Here is a 21,225-nt window from a genome sequence, read left to right as displayed (position 1 = left end):
AGTTTTTAGAAGTCATTTTCTTAAAAATTTTGGTTTTCAAAAAAAAATAAGCAGCGATGTATATGGAATTAAAAGCCCCTTCTAATGAAGTATTGACCCCATTTCCAGGAAAAAAAATTTGGTGGTGACACTCCCATTTAGGGAATTAAACATTTTGCCATGCTTTTGGCTTCAAAAATTGTCTCCCTCACAAACAAACTTGAAGTATGTGTTGATTTTGACGAAAAGTTCTTTCTCACTGTATAATTTGTGGGAAGTTTTCAATGCGCCACTCTATACATTCAACACGCGAGTTTTTATTAAAATATCTCTTGTACTAAATTATTCCTAAAAAATGCTCTGTTTTTAGGAAAAAGTAGTCTTATTTTAGCCTTAGGTATATAAGTTACTCTCATTGCATTTGAAACAAAATTATTTTGGGTGATAAATTTATTTATGCAAACATTAGACCCTTTTTTGTTATTTATTACATTCAAGTAATGAATAAAGTTAACAGAGCAAACTACTCCCATGATAATAAGATACCATATATATAGGCTTACTGAACTAGCTTACTAACTCGACAACTTGCCTGCAAGAGGTGATAGTGGTGTAAAAATATGAATTATTTAACCACCTTATGTATTTCCCAATAATTTGAGATAAAAAATTGAGTTTTTAGTTAAATTTAAACTTTGACATCAACACTCCATCAGTTCAGTAGTCAGAGACCTGTGTGATAAAATTCTAGAGGATTTTGAAAGAGGTGTGTACTCGCAGGCCACTTTTTTTATGACTTGTCAAGGGCTTTCGATTGTGTGGAGCATGGTATACTTCTTAGGAAGCTTGCTTACTATGGGTTTGACGATCTGAGGCGTTAAGCTGCTCCAGTCTTGACTAAAAAGAGTCAATATGCCCATTTTGAGGGTGGATCTCATTATTACACCATAAGATATATATGTGTATGAAAAACATATCGTATGTTACATAGTGGGATGTATGTGATATCACAGTAATTTCATCAAATATTTGAGGTATAGTAATCAAGTTTAAAAACTAGATATGTGAATCCAGTGCTAATTTTTTTAAATGCCGAAATTTTCTCCCTATTGTAATCAGAATACTATATGATATATGTGTATTTTACAGTTTAATAAATTAATATCTTTGACCATATACGGTTATTCAATACACCAAAACCAAACATTTACTAAAAAATTGTAGTAAAGTGAACGAGCTGTCAGAACTCTTAAGTGACCAAAAAGCATTCTTACAAGAGTCCTTAGGTGCAGGATTTATCTAATAATTCTTTTTGGTATTTAAAAACAATAATAATTTCCCCAGATGAGTTCCAGAAAATTGTATAGTACTTGATAGTAAATTGAATATGGGCAAAGCAAAAACTTTTGAATGCTATTCAGTGTGAATACTTGTCTACGCATAAAAACAATAAAGTTTCCTCTGTAAGGATTGTATATGTTATTTTCAAGTTAACAACAAAGGGTCCAAGAAAGTTAGCTGTGTCTGTAGTGACCACAGGTGACTCTCCCAAGACCATCTTGCTGAAAGATTAAGCCAATCTGGGTTCGATTTAGCAGTAAAGAGATATCAACGCAGCACAAAGACAGTTATTTTGTACATTGCCATTTTAAGTTGTTTAATCTGAAATAGAACATGTTTTTAAAAATGCAGTATGGTTCTTAAAAAAACAACCCGATAAAGAATGTAAACAAAAATGTTTTTGCGTCTTTTTATCGGCATTTTTTGTTTTTCTAAACGCACCATTCTTGCAAACATTTCTATGGTACACAAATAACAAATACCTATCTGTCAAAACTTGCCATCTTTGACGTTATTAATACATTGATCCTTTATTTCGATAACATTTTATTGATTTTTGAATTTCTTGGTGAATTTAATTTGAATTAAATCGAAATATGTCATTCACGTTTATTGGGTATGCAGATATGCATCTTATTATGGTCTTGCGTCTTGCAATGTATTGGACGTAAAAAGGTTGTATGAAGAAAGATTTCCTAATTGCACTATTCCAAATCAAAAGACATTTCAACGAATTGACTAACATCTAAGGGAAACTGGTAGGTGATTCCACTTCTTAAGGTGACATTATTGTAAGTATGATGGGATTATGATCTGTAATAGACTCATTAAGTACTAAAGTTACTTTGGTTATGTATGATTCAAAACCAAGTAAATTCATTACAGACAAACAATTTACCATACTATTATTATATGGTTCTAAAATATGTGCTTGTATTTGCTGATCCAATAATGTTTTGGAAAATATGCAGTTATTCCCAGAAATAGAAGGCAGTTATAACAATGAAAATATTACCGCTGATTGAATAATTAGGAAGATACGCAATCCTGTGTTTTAAAATATACCCGGTCGACAGTTCAGTTTTGTTCACCGTGTGGTACTGCCTGAAATCTAGGAACAATTCATTTAAACTGTTTGGACTTTAGCTTCTTTGACTGAGGTTTTCAACGACGCTAGAATCTCCGGCTACGCGGTCGTGCTGGTTATTTTTTTAAGACATGGATGATGCTGCCAACTATGTTTTTATTTTTTTTTTAACATACAACAAACACAGTGGTGTCATTTAGGTGGTCAAGTGATGAGTGATGTACTTAAGGGTGGAGGCATATTGAAATTTCTTTTAATTACTTAACAAAATATGTTTTTCAGACTAAAATTAATAAAACAAATATATAAAAAGCTATTTTTTACAAAGTTACTTGTTGGGAATGCAAGTGTGATAAACTGTCGAAAAGATAATTAAAAGGGCTGTTTAAAATTCCAAGACGGCGCCCATAAGGAAAACCAACCATTATAATGGAAAGTGTATACAGGGTGACCCCTTTGGACAGGCTGAGATACACCTCTAAAATCTTAAATAGAACGATACATGGTCAAATGATACATCATCTTGAAGCTCTTGAAAAATTACTCTCAATGATACTATAGAAAGCCGCATTTTAGAAAATTCTTTTCTGTTTATCAAGGAAACCACATTTTGACATTTTTTATTATTTAATTAAATGTTCAAAAGGAATCAAATATTCAATATATAATATACGAGTAGAATATATAATATATTCAAATATACTATGAATCAATCAGAAAGGTACTTACATTTCTTAATTTTTTAAGTTGTATCAATAATTATAAACTAGAAATACTGCAAGAAGTTAAAATTAGTTCAAGTAATGAATTAATGTAGGTAATGAAAAGAATAGGTCCCATTATATTCCCTTAAGGAACGCCGATTTTAATTATTTCTGGGAAACATAAGTTGTTATTTACTTTAGTGTATTTCTTTCTTGAGGATAATTAATTTTCAACCTTATGAATTGGAGTTAGTAAGGTGACTTTAAAATGTTCTGGTACCTTTCCCGTTTTAAAGATCCGCAAAATATTTGTTGCAAATGTTTTTCATCACCAGAGGATTGTTGAAAGATTGGTCTTGTTCATATTTAATAACCAATGTATTGCATTTTTGCCCTTGCCTCCACCGGTTATAATATTTATAATTTTATATACGTTTTTCATATCATTCTTATTACTATTTGTATTGTTTTTGTAAAATGTATACTTTCTTATATTTTCTTATAATCTTATATCTTATATTTTCTTCTTATGATTTCTACAAGCTTTGTCAGTGTTATGTAATTCATGATCGTAATCTATCCGTGTGTTTAATTGAGGCAATCCATCCTCTTGTTATCCATTCCTTTACACTCTCTTTAGTGTTTATATTCCTCAAATAATAAAATATTTGAATTTGAGATTTGAGATCTATACAGTATATTTATCTCATAGTTTTGTTTTAATGTAGTAAAAGTTATTCTGCTTATCATTATTTTTAACTGATCTAACTTATTGGCAACAAGATTTAGCACATTTTTAATTAGAACTAAGAGCGCATCATTTCTATTAAAATCCCGCAATTATAATATACATTATAACCTTCAATATTAGAGCATTCACAAGATGTTAATTGAAAACACTCAGTAAAAATAAACACATCACAAAAATTCAATTTTGCTTGTTCAAATAAAAGAAAAAATTTATCAAAATTTTCTTGGTGAATCCTGACTAGTTATATTATAAAATTAGTACTGAAAAACCATAAAATTAATAAATTGATTTAAGATTTCCTTAAATAAGTAAAAGAAAGAAAAGTAGAAAGGGGCTCTCATAGAAAATTGAGAAACAATTTTTTGTAAGACCTTGGTTTAGTTCTTGTAGATAAAATGAATAATTTTTGGTGAGGTTTATAATTAGATTTTTTTTCAGATTTGCTAATAAGGTTTCCCCATTTTTGGTTATTATAAATCAGAATCTTAATTAATAACTGTAAATATCTATCAATTAGTCATGGACATAGGTTTACTATATTTATTTTTGTTTTATCTAATTATATTTTATAAGTTATATCCTTTTTAAAAAATTATTCACAATTGTTTTCACTTTTCGTTTTCTCTATTAAGATTTTTGCGAAATATTCAGAAACATTACATTAGAACACGTTTCCAAACTTGCAATTTTTTTAGCCAGATAGCTAAATAATAATAAGGCAGCTGAGTTTATAAAACTAACAACTGGTCTAATTGGAAAGTTATTTTTGTGAATTTTTACCATACCATATAATAAAGGAGTTTTCGAATTCATGGGAATTAAAGATTTATTTTCCATTAATTCTTGGAAGGTGTTGTTAGAAAAACTTACAATACTCCATATATAGAAAACCAACACAAACCGATAATGTCATTACTGCAAAATCAAACTGAACTTTTTGGACATAAACTGGCAGCTTTTCACGCATTAATTCATAAACTCTTTACGATCCTTCTTTCACCTTTGGAATTCTTAAAAGAACAGAACACTATCTATCAGATTGCAATTAACAATGGATACAAAAAGTATTTAATAGATAATTTGATTAAAAAAAAAGTTCAATAAAATATTATTTCAGTCCCTCTCCAGTGAGCCCCTTGATCAGACCATCCATCCTTACCAACCTCCGAAATATGTAAAAAATTTCTTTATTGGTCCGATTTCTTTAAGAATAGGTAATTTACTTAAGTCCATAGACAACGATATAAAAATTGTGTATAAGTCGTTTCAAAATATAAGAAGTCTTTGTTCAAGATTAAAAGACTTTCGTCATGCGACTCTTGCCAAGCAAATATGCTGGCCAAATCAGCAGAAATTTCGAATTAAGAATTAAAGAACATTTAAATTATCAGAAGTCGCCTAATGATAAAAGATCCGACTTTAGATTGCACCTAAAAGAAACATCATTCATTTAATACAGACGACAATTTCAAAGATTTGCATAATCTAAATAAAAGCAAAAAATTAAATATATTAGAAAATCTAGAAATAGCAAAACTAGAAATAAATACACAAGTTAATTGTCTGAACGAACCTATTAACGCCCACTACCGAGAAGCAGCCAAGATTGTAAATTTATTTAAGTAGTTTACCACATTCCTGTGAAATTACTGTTTTTTTTTAAATGTTCTATTAACCGCGTTTAATCATAGATGTCTCTATTCGTAATAGTATTAAATAAAATCTGTGTATAATGTAGTACCCATATGGAATTTTCTGGAATTTTTTTGGATTCTTGAAATAAAGATTGTGAAGGAAACAGGACCTTTCGTCTATTATTTTGCTTTGCAAACGAAGCTTTATTTATCTTTCGTTAAACTCCACAGAAAACGAGGAAAATATTTATACAGAATGAGTCTCCCGGAACCCCATCCATCTTCTGAGAGAAAACTATAATTAGGAAAAATCTGAAAATTTGAAAGTATACCAAAGTCGATGGGGGTAACTTGGCTAAAATATTTTCAAGATGGTGGTACTTCGGGTTAAACCGAAAGTTGGTGGCAACTTTGTATTGTAAATAGAACATCCTATATATTATTACATTTTTGAATTTTACATCAGAATTAAAATTTTTTTTTGTATATAATGTCCAATATAACTTACGTCTTACGGTTGTTGACATATTTGAGTTTTTATGTCAAAAATTACGTTTCCAGACTCAGCATATTTTTACCGTTGGTTTCGATGTGAATTAAAACAATCTATATACAAAAATATTCCACTGATTTGTTATCCACATACCCACTAAACACGATTACATTTTGACAACTAGAAGTATTTATACTGTATTTATTTACTACTATGAACTATCCGGAATTTTTTATTTTTTCAATTCAATTGCCTCAAGCAGATTGTCGCATAACAACAGTATCTATCATCTATTGTTGAAAACAGTCGTGAGTTTTGTGCAATAATGTCGCAGTAAAAAAAGAAAATATGTAATATTTGTGTAGAAAGGATAGTGCAATTGACTGAACTCGGAAAAAGTGCAGTGTATGAGACAATTAGGAGAAAACTGGTACAGATATAAGACATACACCAGTTTCGGAAAGACCGCGTAATATTCGCGGAAGTAATTTAAACGATTTAGGACGACAAAATCCGGCTGCAAAACTGGCCAGCAGATTTAGAAATCAAAGAAGAATACATGTGTGTGTGCAGAAACTATCTGCATGGTACTGAAAAGACAAGGCTACATATCAAGGAAACCAAAAAAGATATCTGCAATAACACCTCTATAAAAGCAACGAAAAAATGGTGTTTTCCAACGTTTTCAAGGAGATTTCAAGGAGGTACAAACCATCTCGAAATCGGTTCAAGAGAAAATGTTATTGTTCAAATTTCCAAATTTTCCACTAAAATAATGCTTTGGGGGGAAATATCTCAACGTAGTGCTACGCTTATTTGTATAGTTGATGACACTGTTAATAATGCAAAGTATTGTGATATTTGAAATGGCTTTCTTCTCGAAACGGCTTATGCTTTATATCCAGAGGGGTGGCGTTTTCGGCAGGATAATGCAAGATTCGATACTTCTGCCTATTTTAAAATTTTGGATGCAAAAACACCAACTGACAACAATTCCATGACCAGCAGCTTCATCAGATCTTAGTTTGATTAAAAACATATGGTTATTAATGAAGATAGAAGTGGAACAAGTAGCCCCACGAAATAAAGGTTTGATTTGTTCGGTTTTACAGGTCTGGATCACCAAGCAGAATGGCAGTCACCTCGTTTCTGGTGTACCTGGACGTTTAGTTAAGAGTTTTGAATTAAATCGAGGTTATATAAGTAAATAAAATTAATATATTATAAATATATACTGCAAAATTATAATTGTGCTTTCTTTTTTCCGGATACTTTCTAGACAGACTATTTTTATTTCGATTTGAAAGTCGCGCGAATATTTCGACTTCAACTGGCCTCCATCCTCTCCTGGTGCAGAATTATTTTTAAAAGTCTTATGCTGTAATTATTATATGCACTCAATAATTTCGTTGTCATTAATTGGATCAAGATTAAAAGATTTCAGTGTTTTCAAAACAAGATCTATATTATTATTTAATGTATTTTCTATGCTTTTGTTGTAAGTCATTAGCCACATTTATAAAAAAAATCATTGTATGCATTTGCCACCTGTTTATCATTCTGTAACAATATGTTTTCTGTAGAGAATATTAAAAGAGTTTTGCGTCTTAATTTTTTTAGTTCTGTTAGCTTCATTTATAAGATTCCATGTTTTTTTGCTGTTACTTTGTGGTTCTTCAATTTTGGTTATAGAATACATATTTCTTGGAGACTTTATAATTTTATTTAAATAGTTTCTATAAGCTTTGTAGTGGTCAGCACAATGCACAGAATAATTTTTTATGACCGTTACCCGTTTAATCGATTTATATAAAATGTTAGTTTAGTTTGGAAAAGTTGATAAGCACTTTGACAGTCATTCATTGACAAGACATCATGCTAGTTTTTGTTTTTTAACAATTGATTTAATATTTTATAATTTATAGTTGTTTTTATAAATTGTATACTTGGTTTATTTTGAAATAATGTTTTTTATATTTTCAAGAAAAAAATCCATTTCCGCCGACGGTGGTCTATAACAGGGCAGAATCCCAAGAGGCTTATTATCTCCTAAAAACGTTTCAAACCTTATTAAATTTGATCTCTGAAAATGTAAACATTAAAAAGTATCTCTTTAAATTTTCATGAACATAAACAATAAAAGAATTATATGAAATAAATTATATGCCATCGTAAAGCTCTAAATATGAAAATTCTCGACATGTCAAGAATAAACGTTAATAAACGTAAAATCATTATATCCACATTTTCCAGACTAATTAGGCCTAAATATATTAGTAACTCGTCGAATCTTTTAGTAACCTACGTATATTAAGATACAATAAATTTAATTTATCGCCACCTTTAGATAAAGTTTTTTACTCACTGTTTACTCCATTCAACACCTTCGTCCCCAGTCCACCAAACTCATCAACCGCCCTTATATAGTCTAGCATAACTATAGTCTAGTCCAGATCCAATTCTCTCATTAATCCTAGAATAAAAACAAGGAAAAAAACTAAAATTTGAAGCAAGTTCTAGTTTAAATACCTATAATAGTATTGTTCCGTTTGTGTCCTTTATTTTACAAAAAAAGCTTAAATGAAGAGAAAATTTATAAAAATTAATGAAAGAAAAATGGTTTATTTATAGGTTTGCCAAAAGAAAATTCCTAGTAAATCGTACAAAAGATACTATACGTCCTCAATTTTAAAGACCTTTGTAATTTTATTATCTTCCATTTTAACAAAAACCTGTCCGGATCGAATAAAAACATTTGATTTTCCATGTTTCTGGGAAGCCGCTTGATACAGTTGAACCGTTGTTTTACTTAGGTCCTCAGATATACCAATGTTTGTGCCTTTTAGCTTTGAGACGTTTTTTAATAATTTACGTTTGCTTTGAGAACTCACGAATTTCACTATAATGGGTTCTTCCCGTTGCTTAAACCAATTCTGTGACTTTCAATAATATCTTCATATTTCAAGGAGTCCTCCATTTTATTGTTAAAAAGTCTAATAACTTAACTTGTATTTTCTTCTTGTTCCTCCACCAAGTTTTAAATGCAAACGTTAATTTTGGGAGACTGTCGCATATATACAACCTGTTTATTCTGTCGGAATCCTCGGCTGCAGTTTTTAACACGCTTATATTTGCTCGGATAGTACGTATGTATGTATGTACTCTCGTGCCGAAAAAAAACTGGGACAGCAAAATCTACTAAATCTGTCTATTAGCATAATATATTTTGATGTTGTCAAAGTTAATTTAATTTTTGTGACAGCCGCGTCAACAAAATCGTTTTTTCAAAATGCCCGCATTATCTCCTCAAGAAAAAGCAATAATATACACTCGTCTCATGGATGCAGTTCCTATGATGATCTATTGATGGAATCGCAGAAGAATTGGGCATTAGTAAAAATACCGTTTCCTTGGATAAGGCAAAAATTGCAGAATATGGAGCTATTGTAAGAAATCCAGGTTCTGGTCGACCAAAAATTTTAAACGACATTCAAGATAGAGTTAGTTGGCTTTCTAAGAAACAATACATTTGAAACATCAATAAAGGCGCAAGAAGACACGCATTTTCCTGGTGCTGCTAATACAGCTCGTAGTAGGATGAGAAATTCGGAAATTAAAAGTTGCTGTGCAACAAATAAAATATTTTTGACTGAAGCAAACAAACAGAGAAGATTACAATTTGCCTACCAAAGGCATACCAAAACAACATATGGGAAACGGTAATATTTTCGGATAAAAAATACTTTCAATCGTGCAATAATGGCAATATCCGCGTTTACAGGCCTTCTAATACCAGATATGATGAAAGATATACACATACACATAAGACTAATCAAAGTGGACATTTTAGTATAAACGTTTGGGCCTGGACCACGCGTTTGTCAAATAGTGCAGGGAAGGCTTAATGCCTTAGCCTTAGGATATTGCAATATCTGAACAATGTTATGATGCCATCGGTTGGTTTAGTCTATGGGCAAGATTTTATCTTCCAACATGATAATGCTCCTATAGATACTGCCCGTATAATTCAAAACTATCTACACGAAAGACGAATTCAAGTTTTACCGTGGCCCTCGACATGAACCCAATCAAAAAAGGTTTGGGGTAAAATGGCAAAATATATGTATAAAGATAACTTTAGACCCAGAAATCAGAATGAATTACCCTTAAGATAGATGACGCATAAGACCAAATAACCGAAGAATATACCAAAAACTTAATTTTAAGTATGCCACGACGTTTGCAAGCTGTAATTGATAACGATGGTGCGCTTACTAAGTATTAATAATTTTTTATTCCATATTATCAAAAAAGATAATATTTAGTTTTGATTTATTTATAAAATGTGTTCCAAATAAAAATAAATATCGAAAAATAAAAAAGTTTTGTATCAATATTATTATTTAAATATGTAATTATTAAGACTCCAAAAATTCATTATGCGTAAATATGCATATCATACCCAAGGAATGCGATTTACTATAATAGACTAGGAGACAATTCCCTACCTAAATATTAATGTCCCAGTTTTTTTTTTCGGCACGATGGTACATATGTATGTTGTAGCGTTTTATTTTTCTATTCCTTATGTTCCCTAACGCTCCATTGATATTTCAATAATTACACTAATAATTTCAGTCAACTTCTTTTATTAATATTTCTTTAAATTCACACTGTCAATGACACATTAATACTGTAACGCCTCACTCTCCTGGTTTAATTGTTGTTGTTCCGTTCAATTGATGGCTCTGCTACGAGGCAATTTGCCAGCACGATTTGGAGATTGGGGAAAACCATCGGGTATGTACCCTGTTCCCCGAATCGAGACTTTTCAATGCACGATGTCGCCTCCCCTACGATGCATCCGGCTGGTTACCGGCGTCAATAGGATCGGCTACCACCGGCAAGGGGTTGGGAAGGGTCTGGGAAAGGGATTTAAGGATAGGAAGGATGAGCAACCACGTGTTGATGGGATGAAGGATAACGCGAAAGTGGGATAAAAACTTTCACACAGTTTAATTCTGAAATGCACGTTGTACTAACAGCAAGGGGTAGGAAAGGGTCAAGGAAAGGAATCCGTAGGATAGGAAAGGACGAGAACAACCACGTGTTGACTGGGTGAAGGATGACGCGAAAGTGTCCTGGTTTAATTACCCATGCTTTCTGTTGACGGTCTGTCACTTCTCTGATTGGTCATAATTAATATTGTCTCTGATTGGCTGATATTGACAGCTCAGGCGACAGGTGGGGTCGTTATTGATTGAGTCGGTACTGCGTCCAGTTTTCGATGACTTGTTCCCGTGTTGCAGGTAGGAGCGCACGTAAAAGGCCAGTTTTTTTTTTAATTTCCGAAGTTTGTGAAGCAGGAAGTGGCCAATATGGTTTATAATTTATGATCCTTAATCTTGTTCCTTTAGGGAACCATTTATTTCATAATTCTGGTGCAGGATGCCCAAGATTTTGATGGATAGATAATGAGACCTAGCAAGGTGAGTGTGTCACATTTTTAACGCCATTCATTTTTTATCGACAGTGAATACAATGGCAACCGTTGTTTTAGGGTTTTACTTTTCCGTTTTCCTCTTTATTCTTCTTCAATTGTTGATGGCTGTGGGCTTTTGATTTCCCCGGGAAATTGCTGGAAGCGGTGGAGCTGGAGCTAGAGTTAGAGCTAGTATTAGAGATTCCCTGTCCGGATAGCTGAGCTACAAATGGCATACATCCACAACCTCGGTTTTGAAGGCTAGCCGTTCATTTCTTGGAGGAATATACAGGCCAGTTTATTCTATTTATTTAAATATTACTAACCATAGATTTGTCTCACTTTTTAAAATTTTTATTAATATACCTTTTATTTCAATTTAATGTTACAAATATTTAATCAATGTCATAATTTAATACGTCAATTTCTTATCTATAATATTAATTATTTTTTGTTCAGTATTTTTCAGTACCCTTTTTGGTAGTTAAATAGATATAACACGGTTAAGGCTGATATGCCTTAGGTAAAAAGGTTCATGAACTTTTTCCTGCGTAATACCAATATATACTAAAAACTTTAATAATTGCAATTAACTTTTTAAGTGCTGAAATCTATCTAGTAGCGAAATCATAATTTAAATGTTACTTTTGTCAAACTTATTTTATTCATATCAACATTATTCATATTTTAATTCATAGCAAATTATTAACATTTATCAGATTAGAACATGAGGTGGGTACATATCTTTAATGTAAATATAACTTGGTTGTATTGTTGAGATTTTTTTTTGCCTCTTTAAATCTACCTTATCCGGGGTCATTTAATTGTTAATTGAAACCTATATACCAAGCCTTTTTCTTAGTTTTCTTTCATTTAAAAAAAAAAACTCAGTGGCCCTCTCTTATTTAATAGTTATAATCAAGTTTAGATTCTTTAATAGCCAATCATAAGCCTCGATAACTTTCGAAAAATCCCAAGCCTCCAATAATTCTGAGCTACCGTCTGCAAACTCTTGGCAAAATAGGAACACTGTAAAGTTAACGCCGCAATGTATGTAACGGAATCTTTGAGCTTAATTTTTACTGGTTTCTAAAATTCTTATCAACTTGAAACTTTGCACACGTATCAAGGACTGATGACAATGCAATAATTTGTTACAGTTTCCCATTATCCTTATTAGGACTGTCAGGATTAATAAATAATAGTTAAAAAAAACTAAAATAACATGCTTTTATTGCTAATCCAACTAAAAAGTAGAAGAAAAATAATATTTAATTATAAATAGTTTATTACAGTAGTAGAAGGTCGAATAATCAATCATAATTAATTACTTCAAATAAAATTCATAATAAAATTGAAGTTATTAACAGAATAATTCAAATCAAAGTAAAAAGCGTGGGGTGCATTTTCATAACTCTTCTCTCATAGGGTAACTAAATATATTTCGGTTATCCTCCACTAAATTTATTTAAAAAATATTAATCCGACATGTTTCAGACATACATAACATATCCGTCATTAGGGATAACAAAAATAAGGGGCCCTGTCAAACATCTGATAGTTCTAGTGCCTCAGACAAGGTTAAAAGGTTAAAACGAATTAAGATACATCAGAATGGGAAAAAACTTGGATTTACAAAAAGTTTAAACTACATACTTAAGACAATAGGTCAATAATAATACAACTATTGTTTTGTAATCAAGAACAGAAAACAAAAGGCTTTTGTTGAAATAGTTTTAGTTACTTATTGATCTATTAACTCCACTGCAAGAATAACCTACTTCTTCATCTTCTATTATTAATTTAATATATCGTGCACCCCACGCTTTTTATTATGATTTGATAACGAAACTTCAGATCATTATGAATTAATTTGCCCTTTAAAACGGACTTTTTACTGTTCAAAACAGCTATTTGTCAAGCGTATTATTTAGGAATGCGAAACATCTTGACTGATAAAGGTCCTCTAGCAAAATTCGTAGCGTTAAAGGAAAAAAGGATAATTTGATTATTTAAGACCTAAGTTTATCAGATTCCAAAATAAATTATTTTTTTTGATTTTTGAAAAATTACCTAGGTCATAATTTTCACACACATAGGTAAGCTATGATGTATACTTTTTATGTTAAATGTGTTGTATCAAATGCTACTTGATCCTTTTTATAATAACGTATATATTGCAAAATCTTTTTTTGGTTGATCTGTTTTTTACAAATAAAACAAAAACAGGCATAAAACATAACACTTTTTAAAAATTTAGTAAAAAATCAGACATAACCTACTCTGTTTATAAAGGAAACACCTATATATTATAAATACATATAAACCGTTTATACTTTTTTTTGCTGTTTTTATCGCCAAAAAACCATTTGGCAAGCTCTCCGACGAGGTGTACGATCTCAACTTTTTTCTATTTCCACTTTGCCCATAATAGTCGTTTTACTCAATATTAAGAAAGACCCTCAAAGACAATTTCATAAAGACACAAATCAAAATAATAAAAAAACAATAGATCAAAATGCTATTTCGCAAGTCGAAAGCCGGAACTCCAACAATCAACTAAAAGGAAATCGTTTAGATCCTCGTACATATTTTTGGAGGGGGCAAACATATATTCAAATATTTTTCTAATTGTAATTTGTTTCTTTTCGTAAATTTAATGTAAAAAGAGAAATATGTGTATTTCTACAGGGCGTCCCACTTAAGATGGATATAAGCTAATATCTTGTTGAGCCATCTTTTTAAATTTTGGAGCCTATAAGGCTGTAAGGCCCATATTTTGCTCTGGGTAAGAAATGCGATACCTCATAGACGTACGTTTTAATGGGGGTTTAATATTTTTTGATTTAAGAGTAAACTAAGTTTAGTACACCTATTTATTTAAAATCTGTTAAAATATATTGAATTCTTCTTACCCAAAGTACTTCTATTTAGTGGCGGCTCGTGAGGGAGGGCTCTGGGAACATATAATAATCCATATTTTGTGTGATATATTTTTTTTATTTACGCCTAACTAAATATTTCCCTGCACATAAACTCGATGCTCCAAAACAAAACTATTCCGAGGCAAGTCAAACCAATATTTCTTCGATGGATGGATGCAGAAGCTGAACGCCATATCGCAAAGCAAATAACGAGATGGCGAAATTTTTCCTACGAGGATTTTGTCCTACGGAAATCGGAACGGTCCGCTCTTTTGCCCGAAATTCGTAGGTTCGTACTTCTATATGGAACGCAAGGATATGAGTAATTTAAATTGGTCAACATCGCATTACATAAGCATCATGGCGGATTGTATCAACTGATTGCAAGGTCTGGTCTCTCTCGTAACGCATATTAGGTAAACGCATTGGGAAGTCCGAGTAGGTATTATACAGTGATATGACTATTAAGAGGAAGCGCCCACTCGAAAAAAGTTTTGTAGGCTCAATTAAAAATAAACTAATATATATACTAACAAGGTATAAATGAAATTGTATAGATTTTATTTATGTTTGTGAACATAGAAATGTAATTTTTATGCCCGAATATATTGTTAAACGCAGTTTTTAAAGACACCAATTATATCAGTTTCGTCAAATTGACATCTATAATCGCCTTCAAAATTAAAATGCAAAATTCGATGTCAGAATGATGACTGTCGCCGCCACCCTGCTCCCGCGCCGCCGTCACCGCAGTACGTCGAGGGTCACCTGGCCAGTGTCGGGTCAGACTAATTTCAGTGCAACAGTCGACCATCCTGAAAAACATTAATGTCCCCATTAATAAAATCATACCACTGACGAAATCAACTTTCAAACAGGTAAATTAAGTCCTGCCTATCAGTAATATCGCCATCGCTGTTTGACTTTCGCCTGAGTGATCATTGCCACCAGCCGTACTATAAAATAAAAATACCGCAATGAATCTATAGCAACCACGGCCTTAAATGCCTTATAACCCCTTACGCCTTTTACAGAAACTATTACATATACTATATGTGCGCCCTTGCCATAAGCAGAATTTAGGCACGCCATTATGTATTTCCTAACAAAACGCCCGATTTTAGGAAACGAATAAGTCGTCTTTAACAAACCTATCGACGCCTGGATGACCAATATCATTATGATTTTTACGAACTAAATTAAATTTCGCCATAGCTGGAACGAAAAGCCTTTCGCCCAATAGAGTTTTTCTATACAAACGCCCATTAATCACCTTATATACCGCCCTTACACCCTTATCTGCAATTCCTTGTACAAGAGAATTCACCAAATTTTGCGCCTTTTCATCTTGTAGTTAAATTGTTAAAAACCAATAATCTTCTTGCAAAGTCATCATGCGCACATCAATTATTCGATTTCTTCTAAGAGCATTTACATGCTGCATTCTCTCGCCTGGTCTATATTCTACAGACATATCATACTCCTATAAGAGCATCCACCATCCCGCCACTCGTGGAAGATCCTTTTTCGCCATAGTCGACCTAACAGCCGCACAATCAGTCACCACAACAAAATGTATGTCCACTACTACTAAGTACACCCTAAAACGTTTAATGGATTCAGCTATTGCCAAAGCTTTAAGTTCATAGCTATGCCAAGATGCTCAGTTCCCGTGGTCGCCCTACTGTAAAAAGCAACTGGCTGCCAGACTTCATTCGCCTGTCTTTTTAGGTATTAACACAAGAGGACTCGCATACGTTGATTCACTTTCTTGTATCACACCAGCATCCATTAAGTTTTCCACCTTTTTACGCATCAACGCCCTTTCAGAATATGACAAATGATAAGGCCTATATACCACTGGCTTATCAGATGTCAACTGAATTTTCATTTAATCAACCCCAAGTCATTCTCGCCAGTTAACCGATATATTTCTCAATAACTCTTTCAATTGGCACAACTCTTGCTCACTAATATCGCCCACTTCCATGCCATCCAAATTTAAATCATATTCAATGGTCTTAATATTTACCTGATGTTGCTTCGCCCTTAAGGTAGGTCCAACCATTGTTGCCCTCGCCATAAGTTGAGCTGTTACCCATTGGACAGGACTTGTGCCCACATTGTTGACCCTCATAACGCCTGAGGTACCGCCATCTAACATATGGTTGCCTGTCGCCACGCCATCTAACATATGGTTGCCTGTCGCCACAATTGCACCGCCCTTATCATAACGCCTTGCAGGTATCCTGCACTTTTCGTCTTGGTGCGTACCTTTTACCACCACAAGCACATCAGCAAACTCGCCTGGTTGGATGACAAAGTTCTGAAGAGACAGTACCCGCCTGGTAACTTTACTCTCCATATCTTCATCATCCAACGTAATTCTGCTGATGAACTCCTCAGCAGTGTCGATGCGTGAGAGGACCGCCTTCCCCTCAGACACCGTCAACTGCACGCCTGGTGTGGCTAACGCCAGTTTCCTTAAAAGTAAATCAGCGCCAGATAAATCACACTCAGTTATAAGAGCTTTAATGTTCATCTTAACGCCATCTATGACCAGAGGTATTACCACTTCACCCTCAACAGTAATGATACCGCCAGCAAAACCCTTTAAGGTTACTAAGGTCGGTGTTCGCCCAAAGCATCGCCAAATCGCCCAAAGCATCTAGAACATCCCGCCTTATGATGTTCTGTTCGCTACCAATATCAATATAAACGTTTACAAACACCCTACTTTTAGTAGTCGCCCGCTTTTTATAATTGTTAACCCCACCCGCCTGCTTGTCCGCTCTGCCTTGTTCCCCTTGCTTATCTGAATTTTGCCTTTTCAGATCCGCCACGCCTGAATCGTACTTTTAACAGAGCAAAGGAAACCAGTATACAGTTGATTTCCAGGCAAACACTTGTACGTCCTAGTATTTGCCTGCAACGCCCGAGGTAGTTCATCAATCAGGCAGGATAACGCCTTACTGCCTGTGATTTCACACCTATCAATTAACTCCATTTTATCGTGGTAGTAATAGGTCAATGGTTCTCCTTCAATGTACACCCGCTCCATCATTTCTCTAAGAAGCTGTGCAAAGTCAAGCTCCCTAGGAAATGCCTGTATAAGTTTGCTCTTCCACTCTTCCTATAAGAGGTCGAACTGATCGAGCCTATTGTACCACGCCCTAGCACCGCCTTGCAATTTTACTTGCATGAAATAGGCCCGCTCATATTCCGACCACCCATGGATTCGCCCCAACTGGTCGATTTTACTGAGCCACCTCACTACGTTACAGTCATACTACGTTACTGTCCGGGTCAAATGGGTCCAGGATTTCGCCACCTGCCCTTGCACCCACTACAGAGGACTGGACAGAACATAGTGGGTCGCCCCTCGCCCTTTTTATTCGGAACGTCGTCACCTGAACTTTTTGAAATTTGGCTCAACGTCTTAGCCATCTCTCTCGCTACAAACTGCTTAATACTACTTTCCAATCCGCCCTTAAGTACTTGCTCCGTTACACTCGCCTGTAGTGCATCGGTTACCGCCTGACTGGCCGCGCCCTCGCCAGCATTGCTGCTTTCTGCGCCAGACGTTTCATAGTCCAACTCCTCTTCCTGGTGCTGATCTGCCATTATCAGTGAAAACTTTCCCTCGCATAATACCCACAACAATAACATAGATCTTGTTTTTTACTGTCCGTTAAGGAAAATCACCAAACAAAAACACTTAATCGCCCAAGAAACAAAATCAAAACAAACAAATGTTACAATTTCGCCCGAATCACACCACCAAAAAAGAACACAGCACGCCCAGCTGATTTTTCTACGATGCGGCAACCCGTACTACGCGCCTACGTCACCCAGAAAGCCGGTTTCACACCGATCGATTATTACCGACGCCAACAAATTACGCCTTGAAATTTTCGCCGGACACACGGAAAACACCACAAAATCGCCGGTCAAGAGCCCACGATCTCAGATCCTACTTCTGAATTGTTAAACGCAGTTTTTAAATTATATAACCAAATATATTAATTTCGCCAAATTTACACCTAAAATTGCCTTGTTATCAAAATATGCAACGCGTCGCTTTCGATGTCAGAATGATGACTGTCGCCGCCACCCTGCTCCCGTACACAAATATTTATAAGCAAAGCATATTGATTTTCGTACCTTCTAGCTTCACCTATAAATCTCTGGTTGAAGAATCTAAATGGGCCAAAACCTTCCATTTTAGTGCGGGTATACACGATCCGGTTTCAACGGATGCGGTAGAAACGGAGCGGTACCGCATTGGTACGATAACACATAGGTTTAAATAGGAGGCAATACACGATGCGTTAGCACTGCATCGACGTAAGAGCAACGCAGTTTGCTGCGGTAGCAACGGACGACGGGATGGTCCCTAGCCAGCACACGTACTTAAATGTATCATGTCATTTTCACCCAAATAATTACATTAAATATCTTGTTTTAAACACAGTTAATAATTCGCCAAATGATTTTTTAGACATTATGTAATAATTGAAAAGCTTATCATGATACTAACGAATATTTTTTTGAAATTTTTGTTTCTACACCACTTTCAAAATTTCGATGCCTTCAATGTTTACGTCATACTGACTCTCACAAAAAATCTTCTGCTTCAAGACCACAAATAATTCTTAGCAATGAAGACATTATTTTCCGGTGAAAGTCTCGAAGCAATTAAATTTTGGAATTTTTTTTAGTGCCTATCCGTTTTCAACGCAGTGTGTGGGTTTCTACTGCATTCGTTGAAACCGGATCGTGTATACCCGAACTTAAGCGAACAAAAAATCAATAGGACGTAGCCTGCAGGCAGAATGCATGAAAGGAAGAACGAATAATGTAAAACTAATTCATAGCTTATAGATCAACAATAATGATTATCTATAAGCTGTGACTAATCCGTCCCGTCCAGTCACCTGCGTGCGTTTATCTTATTTTTGTGGCGCTTTGTTGCGATGAAAATATAAGAGTTCTGGCAAGAGTTTTTTTTACGGTTTGAAAAACTAATTAAAAAAAAATCTTTATTCAGTACAACAGCAGTTCGACTAACAAATGAGCTAACTTTTCTTAATTGTAGTTACATTTATACTTTTATAAATCTTACAGAAGCAAAAAGGAAATATGATTAAATAAACCTAGCTAAGCGTCTGGGAATAACAATGTTGGTAGTTAACTCCTCCCCTACAAAATGAAAGCATATCCTTAAATACCCTCTTAAGGATTTTCACAATATTGAATTCCTAAATGAAGTAAATTGATTCAAATTATTAGTTTATTAGGAATTCAATGATAAAACTAAAATAATTCATTGTAATATATAGCACTAAAATAGAATCTAATATATTAATATTAAAATATTGGTTCATTTTGAACAGTCTTTTAAGGGGTTTTAATTTTTACAATAGTACTTCCTGAAAACAATATACAAAGCAATAATTATTAAACATAAGTAAGTAAAATTGTCCAAAAACTTATTCTTGAAGCATACACAGGTGACGCTATCTCTTTGAGATCCTTGGATTGAATTTTCAGTTCTTGTTGGATATCATCAACGGCTTTCAGATTTACGAGTTTCTGGTCAATTGAGAGTGGATTAAACACTGGACTGTCTCGAGCGATCGTTGTCTTCATAGTTTATGTTCGTGGTTTCGCAGGATTCAAAAATTTGGGTATTTGACTGGATTCAGAGTTGCCACATTTAGTTTTAGCAACTAAGCTAGTAGGGGTAGTAACTGTCCATTTGCCATTAACTATTTGGGTAACGTGTACGTAATGTACATGAATTGCAAATGGGCGGCAGGTGGTAGTACTTGACCTTAGGGTAAGAAGTTCTACAGCACAGGGTGGATGATTCTCTATGTTGTGGCTATGAGTGTTCTGGCATAGAAACTGGTTAGGTTGGATTTCCATACACTTTTCATCTTGGTAGAAGTATCTTGTATCGCTTAGTGACAGATATTGTTTATAGGGTAAATTGACAAAAAAGGATTGATTGCTTGGTACTGGTAATGCAATTAAATTATAATACTGAAACATATTTTTATCTACGAATGGAAGTTCGAATATGAATAGTATTGAAGTTTGTATGAATATAGTATGAATCTTTTATTTTTATTAATAATTCATCAGGATTAATAATAGCATTATGAAGAATATTAATTTTTGAAAATGTCAAAGCTACTTCAATTTTGTCTAATATACTATAAATTGATTGGTAAATTGAAATTAATTGATTTGTTATAGTAAATACTCGTAAATATTCATCTAATATTAAATTATGTAGATCGTTTCTCTAAATAGTTTCTTCAATCTGAAAAATTCTTGTTTTGAATATTTTTTCATTGTGAATAATATTTAAAATCATATCTTTAAATTTATTGATTGTTTTATCTAATAAAGATATTTGATTTAGCGCGTCGATTTTTAATTTATTTTGATTAGCTTGTAGCGTTTTTACATTTTTATACATATTTTCCGCATCTGTTTGATCTAAGTGTCCTGTGATATTTTTAATGAATGATCCTAAAGGATTAAATAAACCTCGTTTTTGTCTATTAATCAAGGCATAAGGGAAAATTTGAGTAAGTAAAACTGTAATTCGTTTTTCTAATTCATGCAATGAAATTAAAGAATTAGAGTGTTCAAGGTAATATTCATTATTGCTTTTTATATTAGATAATAATACTTTAGTATGAGTTTTTAAGCAGTTAAATTCATCAATTAAGGGTTGCAGATCAATTTTTTGGAATGTTTGGATAAAAAACCAATGGATTGTCATTAGTTGGGCGGTACCTAACTTAAAGGGTAAT

The 21,225-nt window shown here is 33.4% G+C and overlaps 1 protein-coding gene and 1 long non-coding RNA gene across 2 annotated transcripts in view; one reads left to right on the top strand and one right to left on the bottom strand.

Annotated features, from left to right (window-relative positions):
• The window catches only part of LOC126736926 (guanine nucleotide-binding protein subunit beta-5), an 89,577-nt gene that overhangs the window by 1,772 nt on the left and 66,580 nt on the right, over positions 1-21,225 (top strand). The gene's annotated exons all lie outside the window — the stretch shown is intronic.
• Positions 7,872-9,281, bottom strand: LOC126736927 (uncharacterized). Its single transcript, XR_007660830.1, has 3 exons — positions 8,519-9,281; positions 8,355-8,462; positions 7,872-8,038 (listed from the first exon to the last, which is right to left on the bottom strand). It is a non-coding gene; the product is annotated as an uncharacterized LOC126736927 (long non-coding RNA).

The sequence above is a fragment of the Anthonomus grandis genome, chromosome 5 (assembly GCF_022605725.1).
Source record: "Anthonomus grandis grandis chromosome 5, icAntGran1.3, whole genome shotgun sequence".
NCBI lineage: Eukaryota > Metazoa > Arthropoda > Insecta > Coleoptera > Curculionidae > Anthonomus > Anthonomus grandis.
This window is presented reverse-complemented; position numbering and strand designations above follow the sequence as displayed.